Source organism: Panthera leo, chromosome D1 (assembly GCF_018350215.1).
Source record: "Panthera leo isolate Ple1 chromosome D1, P.leo_Ple1_pat1.1, whole genome shotgun sequence".
Lineage (NCBI taxonomy): Eukaryota > Metazoa > Chordata > Mammalia > Carnivora > Felidae > Panthera > Panthera leo.
In genome coordinates, this window is record NC_056688.1 from 113,354,293 (window position 1) to 113,367,051 (window position 12,759).

The 12,759-nt window shown below is 54.5% G+C and overlaps 1 protein-coding gene across 2 annotated transcripts in view; it reads right to left on the reverse strand.

Moving 5' to 3' along the window:
- The window catches only part of KCNQ1 (potassium voltage-gated channel subfamily Q member 1), a 317,819-nt gene that overhangs the window by 211,993 nt on the left and 93,067 nt on the right, over positions 1-12,759 (reverse strand). The gene's annotated exons all lie outside the window — the stretch shown is intronic.

The window sequence follows — 12,759 nt, forward strand, 5'->3', positions numbered from 1 at the left end:
TTGTAGAAAAGGATGGAGGAGCTGAATAGACGTTTCTTCAAAAAAAGACACACAAACGATCAACGGGCACAAGAAAAGATGCTCAACATCGTGAGCCATCAGGGAGATGCAAATCAAAGCCTCAACGAGATGCTCCTTCACCCCTACCCGAATGGCTACGATAGAGATGACAAGTGATAAGAAATACTAAGAAGGGTATGGACAAACAGAAATCCTCATAGGTTGTGGGTGGGAATATAAAATGGCACATCCGTTTTGGAAAACAGTCTGGCAATCCCTCAAAACCTTAAACGTGAGGTTACCACTTGAGGGGCGTCTGGGGGGCTCCGTCGGTTGAGCGTCCGACTTCGGCTCAGGTCATGATCTCACAGCTCGTGGGACTGAGCCCCAAGTCAGGCTCTGTGCCGACAGCTCAGAGCCTGGAGCCTGCTTCAAGTTCTGTGTCTCCCTCTCCCTCTGCCCCTCCCCTGCTCACTCGCTCTCTCTCTCTCTTTCTCTCTCTCAAAAATAAATATCAAAAGGAAGTTACCACCTGAGCAATTCCACTGCTAGGTCTCCCTCCAGGAGACGTGTGAGCCTGTGAACACACAATTCATAACCACGTTACATATAATCGCCAAAAGGTGGAAACGGTGCAAACGTCCCTCAACGGTGCACGGATGAACAAAATGTGTTTTATCCACATAATGAATACTTTTTACTTTTTAACAACAAAATGGAACGGGGGCACCTCGGTGGTGGCCCAGTCGGTTGAGCGTCCGACTTCGACTCAGGTCATGATCTCGCAGTCCGTGAGTTTGAGCCCCGCGTCGGGCTCGCTGCCGTCAGCCTGTCAGCACGGAGCCCACTTCAGATCCTCTGTCCCCCTCTCTCTGCCTCTCCCCTACTTGTGTTCTCCCCCACTAAAAAAATTTTAAAAACACACAATAAAACGGAATACTTTTATGTGCTATAATTTGGGTGAACGAAGATTACAGTTTATACAATTCCATTTATTTTTTTAATGTCTATTTTTATTTCTTTATTTTTTCTTTTGAGAGAGAGAGAATGCATGAGTGAGCAGGAGGGGCACAGAGAGAGGGAGAGAAAGACAGTCCCAAGCAGGCTCTGTGCTGACACTGGGGCTCCAACTCATGAACCGTGAGATCATGAGTTGGGCTGAAATCAAGGGTCAGACGCTTAACCAACTGAGCCCCCAGGCGCCCTTTATACGATTCCACTTAAACAAATTCTCCAGAGGAGGCAAAACCATGGCCACCACCAGGAAGTAGATGAGGGGGTGCTGGGGGCCGGACGTGGGAACAGGGATTAACTCTAAGTGGGCACAGTGGGTCTTACGGTGGGTGGCGGATATTCTAGAAATTTTTTTAATGTTTATTCATTCTTGAGACAGAGACAGAGCATGAATGGGGGAGGGTCAGAGAGAGGGAGACACAGAATCCGAAGCAGGCTCCAGGCTCTGAGCCGTCAGCACGGAGCCCGACGCGGGGCTTGAACTCACGGACTGTGAGATCACGACCTGAGCCGAAGTCAGATGCTCAACCAACTGAGTGGGTGGCGGATATTCTAAACCTAAATGGTGGTGATGATTGCGTAAGTCAGTAAGTTGACTGAAATTACATTGCAAATGGGTGAATTTTAGGTTCGTAAATTGTATCTCGATAGAGTGGCGTTTTATTTTTTATTTTTTATTTAAAAAAAAATTTTTTTAACGTTTATTTATTTTTGAGACAGAGAGAGACACAGCATGAACGGGGGAGGGGCAGAGAGAGAGGGAGACACAGAATCGGAAGCAAGCTCCAGGCTCTGAGCCATCAGCCCAGAGCCCGACGTGGGGCTCGAACTCACAGACCGCAAGATCGTGACCTGAGCTGAAGTTGGATGCTTAACCGACTGAGCCACCCAGGCGCCCCTAGAGTGGCGTTTTAAAAAGCAAGTTAGGAAAAAGAAATGTGCCGAACTCATTTTCAAATGTGCGAAAAAAACCACATCGAAAGGAGAGAGGAGAACATCACTAATCCAAGTGCTTGGAGACGACAGTATTTGATCAAACGCCTGTAATCTTGAATGGGAGGAGGCGGGGAATGACAGGAAAACCCTCACCCTCCTCAGCAGGTTTGATGTTACAGCCCAAGGACGAGGCAACCAGAACATCCTGGCTTCTCCGCAGGCTGTGCAGGGCCCAGAGTTTGGTTTCCAGTCATTTCCTCCCCTGGGGTAAAGGGGCTCCTTGGAAAATTGGCCGACTCTGGGGCTGGAGCAGAGGGTGTATGAAATTAGCCTGACTCTTCTTATACCAGAACATAAAGAAATGCTAAAAAAAAAAAAAAAAGGGGGGGGGGCACCTGGGTGGCTCATTTAAGTGTCCCACTTCAGCTCAGGTCAGGATCTCATGGTTTGTGGGTTCTAGTCCCGCGTCGGGCTGTGTGCGGATGGCTCGGAGCCTGGAGCTTCTTCACATTCTGTGTCTCCCTCTCTCTCTCTGCCCCTCCCCAGCTCACTCTCTCTCTGTCTCTCTCAAAAATAAACATTTAAAAAATAAAAATAATAAAATAAAATAAAATAAAATAAAATAAAATAAAATAAAATAAAATAAAATAAAATAAAATAAAATAAAAATAAAAAGTTGAACTATCGGGGCACCTGGGTGGCTCAGTCGGTTGAGTGTCTAACTTCAGCTCAGGTCATGATCTCACTGTTCGTGGGTTCGAGCCCCGCGTCGGGCTCTGTGCCAACAGCTCAGAGCCTGGAGCCTGCTTCAGATTCTGTGTCTCCCTCTCTCTCTCTGCCCCTCTCCCGCTCATGCTCTGTCTTTCTCTGTCTCTAAAAATAACATTAAAAAAATGCTAAAAAAAAATGTGAGCATGTCCCAAGGACACAGAAGCCAGCTTGAAAAGGCTTCTGCTGGCCAAATCTGGGACAATTTGAATATCAAAATAATTAAGGACACTAAAGAATTATAATAAAAAAAATCCATGAGCCCATGCATATAGATAATAAGTCCCAGAAACAGACAGATGGGGGAGAAGGGAGGTTTTCCCACAGAACAACCTGGGGATGTCTTCTCTTGGAATAAATACCATTCTGGCTGGAAGGCAGCTCCTAGTACTTCTGTGGGAGGTGTGCTAGAGCTGAGAGGGCATCAGCCACCATAATCAAGACGGTTCCAGAAAATCTCTGCATCTGAGAGACGTTTTAAAATAGGGAACAGGAAGGGCGCCTGGGTGGCTCAGTCAGTTAAACGACCGGCTTCGGCTCAGGTCATGATCTCACGGTCCGTGGGTTTGAGCCCCATGTTGGGCTCTGTGCTGACAGCTCAGAGCCTGGAGCCTGCTTCGGATTCTGTGTCACCCTTTCTGCCCCTCCCCCGCTTGCACTCTGTCTCAAAAATAAAATAAACATTTAAAAAAAAACTTAAAATAAGGGACCAGATGTGCTCATGGCCTTGCACGATTTCCCTGTCGCTTATCGGTTACAAAGCAAAGTAGGACAAGTCTTCGGCGGGTGATTAAAGTCACAACCCATTTCAGGGCAGAGAGAATCAAATGTCCTGGGGTGGGTCACCCCAAGAAGGACACCATGTCGCTGATGGAATGTTCCAGCTGGGAAGGCACAACCTGAATCTAACTACAAGGGAAACATCCTGCAAATCCCCAAGAAGTGGCAGGACTGTGGCCCGCAGAAACGCGAATGCCGTAAAAGGCGGAAACTGGAAATGTTCCAGGTTCAAGAAGGCTCCGGAGACAGGACAGCTGATGGCAGCGGTCACTGCGAACAGCTATGAAGGGCAGGGTCACGTCCACTGGCACAACGGAACGCAGGTGGGTTTGGAGAGAGGGCTGGACCCACGTTTGTGCAGGGCGCTGTAAAAGGGGGACTTTTGTTTTTAGGAAAAACACGGCAAACATTTCGGGGCCACGGTCTCCAGAGTGGGCAGCTTACTGTCAAAGGACTCAGAAAACCAGGTACATCAAGATCCCTACAGAAAGGGGTACGAATGGTAAAACGAATGCGGCAAAATGAACCCTGAGGTATCCCCTTGGCCTAGTGGTCTTCAACTGGAAGCGACTTTGCCCAGGGGAGACCTTTCTCTGGTCACCACGCTGGCCCCAGAAGAGGCCAGGGAAGCTGAGCCCTCGACAAAGCACGGTCTGGCCCCCGATGTCACTGGTGCTGCAGGGGAGAAAACCCGCTTCGCTCGGCTGACAAGACAGAGCCCTGCCCGGGTGGCCGGTGGTAGCCCGCAGGGGTGCCAGGAAGGGAGCCCTCGAAAGTGACCCGGCAACGCCCACGATGTTAATAATGCACCTGATCCTGAGCCAGGGGCTGAACTGAGTCCCTGCAACTCACACACTAGCTCTGTCGACCCCAGCACCTCAGACGTTTGGAGAAGGGCCTCAAAGAGGTCAGTTCCGACAAGGCTGCTGGTGTGGATCCCACTGCACTATGGCGGGTGTCCCTATACAGGAAATTTGGACAAACGGGGACGCAGAGGAAGGACAGGGGGAGGACGTGGCGAGAAGGTGGCCATCGGCAAGCCCAGGAAAGACGACAGCATGACCCGAAACCTTTCCGCCTCCAGGATGGGCGAGATGCATTTCTGTTGCCCAAGCCACCCAGTCTGCAGTCTTTTGTTATGGAAGTTTCCAGCAAACTAATACATCCTGGAATGAAGGAGAGACTTCAGGCTGCAGGCTGAATGCCCCAGCAAGGAGGCGCACCGTGTGCAGCTGAGCGGGAAAGGCGAGACAGCGTGCGGGACGGGATCCCGTGAGTTCGGAAATCCGTGACGAGCCCGTTTACAGCAGGAGCCCTGGGAGGGCAATACAACCTTAAAAGAAAAACCAGCCCCAGGATCTGTGGGGTGAGAAGCTGGGTGGAGAGTGAGTGGGCGCCCGGGAGAGTGGTTCCGGGTGGGAGGCCAGAGGCACCAGGAAGCTGGCCACACACAGGCCCGGGGCGGGTGGGGGGGTGGGGCACTCGCGTGTTCTAACTCGCTTGGTCAACACAACAACCCCACAAGGGTCCCCATTTCGCGGATTCAGAAACCGAGGCTGGGAGAAGGCAGTGGCCTGCCCAGGGTCACCCAAGAGAAAACGGCACAACTTCCTTCGGCCCCAGGAAGGCCGGCCCTCAGGTTGTACTCAGAGCCACTCCCCGAATCTGCCACTCGACTTTTAAGGACAAAACTGTAAAGGAAGGATTTAATTTTCCTGCCACGGAACTTGGCACTAGATTTAAAAATAATAATGCTAGGGGCGCCCGGGTGGCTCAGTTGGTTAAGCGTCCGACTCTTGACTTCAGCTCAGGTCATGACCTCACGGTTTGTGAGTTTGAGCCCCACATGGGGCCCTGTGCTGATGGAGTGAAGCCGGCTTGGGATCCTCTCTCTCTCTGCCCCCCACCCCGCCCCGCTCATGCTATCGCTTTCAAAATAAATAAACTTAAAAAATAGTAGTGATAATAAGGAAAGGTGGGACAGACCACAATGATGCTATGGACACATCCACGCGCGTGTGTGTGCGATCCATCGCAACGTACGTGTTATCTGTCTGAGTACACAAATAAAACTCTGTTTTACAAACAGAGCATATAACCTTAACAAGTCCAAGGAACATTTACAAAAGCAATGCTTTTATGTTTGCCCTTGGACACAAAGAAAATCTTCACTTAGTAAAAGCAAATACTTCGCAGCCCACGTCCTCTCACTGTAAGGCTGTTAAGTTAGAAATAACAGCGATAAAACATGTTCTGCTTCAAAAGCAGGAAAACATTTCTTTAGACCAAAGAGAAAGTCAAAGCGTAAAAGCGACCAAGAACGCGACGAAAAGGAACACACTTCACAGTAAGATCTACGTCACAGCTAACGCTGCCATCAGAGGAAAATATATGTGACTTCTAAAACGCCTCGTAGAAGAGAGACTTTAGATACACTAGGTGCGCGTCTCACTCAAGTTTTTAAAAAAGTGAATAATCAGGAAGACGGGATACATAGATATAAAAGCCCAAGTTGGGGAAATAGAAAACAAAAACAGTGAAATGGTAGTTTTCGGGTAAGAAAGTAAACGTTATATATTATATATATTAAATATTATATTATTATTATAAAGATTAATATAATAGAATATAAATAATACATGTTATAAATATATATGATACATGCTATTGTGTATAAATATGTATAAGATAAATAATGTATAACAAATATTATGTTAAATATATAATTATTATATACATTATATATATATATATATATATATATATATATATATATATATATATAAAAGCAGATAAATGTCTCATGAGCTTAGAGGGAAAACAGGCAAAACTCAAAGCTCAGGCAAGAAACAAAGAGCTGACAGAGAAGAACTCAACTCACTAGAAGTAACTTGCCACCAAGAGGCAACATAATTGAAACCCTTGAGGATTAAAGAGCAATGAATAAATTACCTCCAAAGAGGCAGCACATTTATTTAGAACAAATTACCATAAAGCAGACTTTTAAAAAGAAATTAAAGATCTCCTTGAGCACACGTACCGGCCCAGATGGTTTTACAACTTTGCTGCGCTGCTGAGCCCCTGGAGAAGGGGACTCCGGAGCTATTTTCCGACGGGGGTGGGACGCGCGACAAGGTGGGCGGGTCTCCCCGGTGCAGACACTGCGTCCGCGCCGACGTGGTGGCAGACGGCCTCCTCTTCTGAGCCTGGGGTACAGTCGCCTCCGCGATCAGCCGTCGGGGGAGGGGGGCACGCCGCGGACACGTCTCACGGGTTCAACGCGCACACCGTGCTTCCCGTAAGGGGGTGTCCACCCGCGGGTGTAGACGGTTGGCTACCTTTTGCCGGTTAACGACCGCAGAAATGAGCATCCTGACAACGGGTCGTCTTGCAGACGTGCAACGCAAGTGCGGGATAAGTTTCTGGAAGGGTTCAAGGGCGCACATGTCTCGAATTTTCACGGCAGTGGCCGTTTTTGTCTCCATAGAGCCTCTATCCGTTTATCCGCCCAATGTGGTGACTCAGCTTGAGGGTTCGCGCGTGCTTGGCCCACGAGGCTCCTCACTCTTCAAAGGCTCGATAGATGAATACAGCTCCCGTCGCGTTAATTTACATTTCTGTGATCGCCACTGAGGTTATTGGCATCTGTCCATTGGTAAGAATCTCGGGATTCCTCTTCTCCAGACCTGTTTTTATAGCTTTTACCCTTTCGTCTTCATGACCCACAGAGCTTCCTGGTATCTGGGTGAAATTAGCCCCACGTGTACAATATGAGCCGCGACTATTTTCTCCAGATCATCATTTAAGAAATGGTTTGGGATTTTGTTTTTGCTACGACGCACGACATTTTTATTTTACGTTTTCACTGAAGCGTGCCGGACACACAACAAAGTGGCCGTGTTTAGAGCGTGCCGCTCGGTAACTTTTGACACGCGACAACGTCGTCACGATCGAGATCGTGAACATACCCATCGGCCCCAGGTCTCCCTGTGCCCTTCTCCTCCTCCCAACCCAATCGTGCCCGCACACCTGCTGGCCTTGTGGTCCCAGACCAGTCTGCCCTTCCCGGGCCTTCACACAGATGGAATGAGCAACATGTACTCTTTGCTTTTCTTCCTTCCTCTCTTTCTCTCTCTCTTTCTCTTTCTCTCTCCCTGGCCCCCCTTCCCCTTGCTCTTTCTTCCTTCCTTCCTTTCAGTCTGGCTTCTTTCGCTCACCATCATTATTCTGGCATTTATCCAGGCCGGTGTGTATACTCATGGCTCGTCCTTTCTGATTTCTGAGGACTATTTCACTGTGTGGGCTAAACCACGAGGGGTATCTGCACTGTTTCCAGTTTTCAGAAAACACTACGACGGTGATATTCCACGTCCAAGCGTCCGTATACACGTCTGCTCTCTGTTCTTTTTTCTCCTGGATGCTCATTCAGGAACGGAATGGCTGGATAATATGCCAGGTGCACACATAATGTTCTCAGAAACTCGCAGCCTGTTCTCTAGAGCAGCTGTGCCGTTCGAGTGTCCAGCGGGAGTGCGTGAAGGGCTCGGTGCCCGCGTCGTGGGCAGCACTCGCGTGAGTGATGGAAGCTTCCCTCGTGAAGCCACGACACGCGGTAAAACGTTCTTAATTTTAGCCAATATAATCGCGTAGTAACGTCTCATTGTGGTTTTAGTTTGCGCTTCCCTAATAACTGATGGTGCGGAACATATCCTCACGTGCTTATCTGTACATCTTCTTGGGTGAATGTTCAAACGCGGCCTGCTTTTCGTATAAATCTTTAAATTTTTTTTAGATGTTTATTTATTTATTTTGAGAGCCAGAGCGTGAGTGGGGGAGGGGCACACAGAGAGGGAGACACAGAATCCCAAGCGGGCTCCGGGCTCCGAGCCGTCAGCACAGGGCCCGACGCGGGGCTCGAACTCGTCAACCGCGAGATCGTGACCCGAGCCGAAGTCGGACGCTCCACCGACTGAGCCACCAGGCTCCCCAGGATGCCATGCTTTCGATGTTACCGTAAACGCTGTCGACCTCAGATTACGGGCTGCCGGAACACAGGTGTAGACGTGACGTTTGAGTGTTGACCCGGCTCCACTCACCTGCTCCTTCCCAGCCTGGGCGCCCGGGGTTTCCGCCTCTGGACCGTCCGCCCGGGATTTCTGCTTCTGGACGGTCCTGCAGGCTAGAACCTCCAGGTTGAGGCAGAGCAGAACTGATAAGAGCAGGCATCCTCGCCAAGATCCCGACTGCAGGGGGACAGCAGCCCGTCTTTCCTCGCTAAGTGTCTCAGCTGGAGCTGACTCGGGGGTGGTCTTTGCCGAGACCCTCCCTCTCTTCTGTCGACAGAGAGCCGTTATAATGAATGGCCAACCCGAACCCCGGTGCGGGGGCCAGGAGGGGGCCCCAAACGAGGACCTTCTCCTCCAACCCAGGTGAGGCCGCCCTGGAAGCCACAGAAGCCCGGTGCCCGGCCTCATCCTCAGGGTCACAGGGACAGCGCCCAGAGTAACCTGGGGACTCGTTACGGACACGCCCCCGGGCCTCCCCGCGCACCCTGGGACCTGAAATCTCAGTGGGGGCAGCCTGGGTCTGTGTTAAAACTCTCCTCGTGATTCGAGGGACCCCCAGGGAAGTTCCAACCCGGAGCGTCACCGCCCAGCCCTCTGCCGTGGAGGAGCTCAGGGCTTCCCTTGCTGGGGACACTGTCGCCAGGACGAGGACCTGGGTTTCGGCAACGAGTAGACCTGGTTTCGTCAAAGGCCTCTCTCTACGAACTCCCAAACGAGCTTGCTGGAACGAGCAAACGTCTCCTGTGGGCTCCACGGGGGGCGTCCCCAAGGGCCAGGAGTGAAGCCGCCTCTGGAACGGCGGCCGTGTGCGGGCGGCACGGCGTCCGCTCACGCCAGGAGCCACGGTGTGGACTGGATGAGGGACGGCGGGAGGGCGCACTCAAATCACACGCACAAAGCGAGAGAGAAGCCAGCGAACCAGCCCGCGCACTGGCCAACACGGAGAAAAAAGAAAATTCGTTGGTGTTGGCCTGTTTTCTCGGAATAAAAGTAAAAAGCCTCCCCCGATACGTGGGGACAGGCTCGTTCGGACAAGAGGCTGGGTTCGCATTGACCCCTCACGGTCGTCTAGAAAACCCCGTGCCTATAAACCCGCACCACAAACGTTCTGCACAGGTTCACGGGGTCACCCTGTGCAAGGGACAGCTTCTCCAGAGAGGCGTCCCCTCAACAGGGCGCACGGGGTGGGGTGGGGGGGACCACGAGAAGGAGCCCACGCTTACAGACCCACGGGGAAACAAGCCGTCATGAGAAAAAGTTGGGGGAGCCACAGGGAGCAGAGTTAGACTCTCCGAGAACCGCGGGCGGTGACGTGACGTCACCCTGGTGATGGAATGAGTGCGTTCACATGACTCGGAAATTCCAAGTTGTAAGTCACGGGGAAGACACGGGCCAAGCAGATGACGCCCTCACCCGCGGAGGCGCAGAAGTAACGGAAACTAACATCTCGGCGGGTGGATTAACCCGTGGGTTAGACACAGCTGCACAGTTAGCAAACTGGAAGGAAGCTGCTAGAATGCAGTGCAGGGAGACTGAGCAGGAAAATACCAGAGACGGCCCGGGAGGCCAGGACGCGGGGGTCAGGCAGGCGTTTCGGGGGCAGGTCAGAGCATTTAGGGGAGGCGGTAACCTGTGACGGGACCGTGCTAGCTTTCCACACCGGATGAAAGACACAAACCCGCAGGTTTATCACAGCAGGACGAACAGAGATAATCCGCCGCCCTGGGTCACCGTCCCGGAACCACCCAGCACCGACGTCCAAGGGAAGGCCCTCGAAGTCTCCAGAGGGGGCCGGGCCACTCCCGAGGACGGCCGCACAGCTGGACGACGCGCCTGCCGAGCGTTCACAGAGAATACGTATCTCAACCCGGAACCTTCCCCCAGCTAGACCCCCATCCGACAGCAAAGTCGGAACACGGAGGCTCGGGGCAAAGACCGGGTTGACCCCCAACAGACCGTCACTGAAGGAACCGCCGAAGGGCCTTCAGGAAGAAGGATGTTAAACCCTGAGACGGAATCCAGCGGATCTGCTGGTAAATATCAGCAAGTGTCCACGAACCCAACAAGCAACGGATTCAGGGGATCCACAAGCAAGACACGGGGCAGGGGCGGCGTGTGAGGGGGGTGGGGTGGGATCCAGAGCGCGGGGCCCGTGGTCCCGTGAGGGCCGCCCCCCGAGGGGAAGGCGACAGGCCAGGCCCGGCGGGGGGGGCCGCAGACTGCGTCCCCCGAACTGGGCCCGTGAGCGGCGGGCCCCACGCAGGCTGGGGACTCGGCGGCCCTGACCACCTTGAGATGGAAGTGAGGGTGCCCCCAGCGCCTCACGGCCCGCCTGCCCTCAGGGGTCGCCCCCAGGCTGCCCGGGTCTACGGGAGCTCCTCCCGCTGGCCTTGACTCCTCTGACCCCCAGCCCCACAGCCACCACGTCACTCCAGGCGCTGGCCTGGCCCGAGGCTTGTCCTGCCCTGTCCCCATCCGTGCCATTCCTGGGCGAGCCTCAGAGGGCACAGGGCTGCCCGCAGCCACGCCTGCCCCGTGGGCTCCCAGCGCCCGTCCGACACTCGCAGGCTCCTGGGCACCGCTCCCGTCTTAGGAAGGAGGGTCAGCACGGCAGGAGCCCACGTGGGCCTCTCCACAGGAGGGAGGCCCCACACCCACCCCACCTGAGGAGTGCAGGTGGCGGGCCCGGGGCGGAGGTGGGGGGTGACGACGTGATCCCGCCCGGAAGCGCGGCTGCTCCCCCACGGCAACTCCATCACAGCCGCTGATCCTTCCTTCCCCTCCCCGGCCAGCTGTACTCAGCATTAACACCACCTCCTCCAGGAAGCCTGCGGGCCCAACCAGGCCGAGCCGGGTGCTCGTGCCCCAGACGCCCGTGCGCCTTCCTGCCTGATGCCAAGGCCCGCCTCGCCCCGGGGCCTCACCCTCACACACACGGAGCAGGGTCCTGACGACCAGGACAGCGTGAGCAGCCGGGGGCTGGAACCTGCACGAGAAATGCGGGGTGTGCAGGGGTGCGGCACGAGGCTCGGGCGCCAGGCCTCGGTGCGGCCGGTGTGGGGGGGGGGGGGTACTCAGCGTGGCTGCTTGCACCCTGCCATGTGGGGGCTGGGGCTGTGGGCCCTGGCCGGGATGAGGCCCCCTCTCCCCCGACCAGGGCTCTCGAGAGCCCTGGGTACCGCCCGTAGGCTGGGGGCCACTCAGGGCCCACAGCGGAGGCCCCGGAAACACAGCGGCTCCGGGCTGGGCTGACTCGTGCTGGCGGGAAAGGAAGACTCCCTGCGAAAGCACCCCACAAAGGGTGCCTGACTGTCCCTGCACTCGTGCCTCATTAACATTCTGCAGGCGGCACTGGGTACTTAATAACAGCAAGCAGGCTGAATGGACGGTTCCACACTCAGCAAACAGCACGAGAGGCTTCTACCCACCCCGACCTGCCCATTAGCATTTGCAGAGAGCCCCCATTTGCATCGCGACAATGGTCCTACCCCTGAATCCGGAGTTGGGGGGGCCGCCGGGCACTCGTTGGCACAATTGTTCCTTGTGCCCACTCCGGGGGGCGGCGGGGAGCGCGTCCCGGGAGCTCACCAGCGATGTGGCCAAATTCAGGCCAGAGCGGAATCCCAACAGCCTGCGACGGGGCCACGGTGGCCCGGTGCCCGGCGGGGTGGGCGCCCCCGTCCGGTCCACCGACAGCCCCAAGGAGCAGGCAGTAGCCGCGGCCTTTTTCCGGAACACTTTCTGCCCTTCTTCCAGGGGACTGTGACCAAATGCAGGAGGAAACACCGGGGGTCAGCCGCCCGAGAACCAAGCACTTGGCGGGCCAGGCGCCCGTAAGCACAAAGGGTCAGGAACAATATACGCTTGTCCCCCTTCTGCCACGTCTAAGACAGTGACACTGCCCTCCCGACTGCCGATGTGCTAGCACGTTCTGGTGGGTGCCGGGAAGAGGCCCAAGGAGGGAGAGACCCACACGGCGGTGACGCACAAGCAGAGGCACACAGCGTCGAGGACAGACGCGGGCACACAGCGCTGGCTCGGGACGCCCGCCCCCGCCCCCTCCACCAAAACCGGGGGGTCCGCACGCATGGGCCACCTCCCTTCTGCCCGGCATGGGGCGCCGGCCGCACAGCGGGACCGAGGCGGGGCCCGGCACCCGCAGCCCAGAGTCCGCAACAGAGCCGGAGGAAGGGTC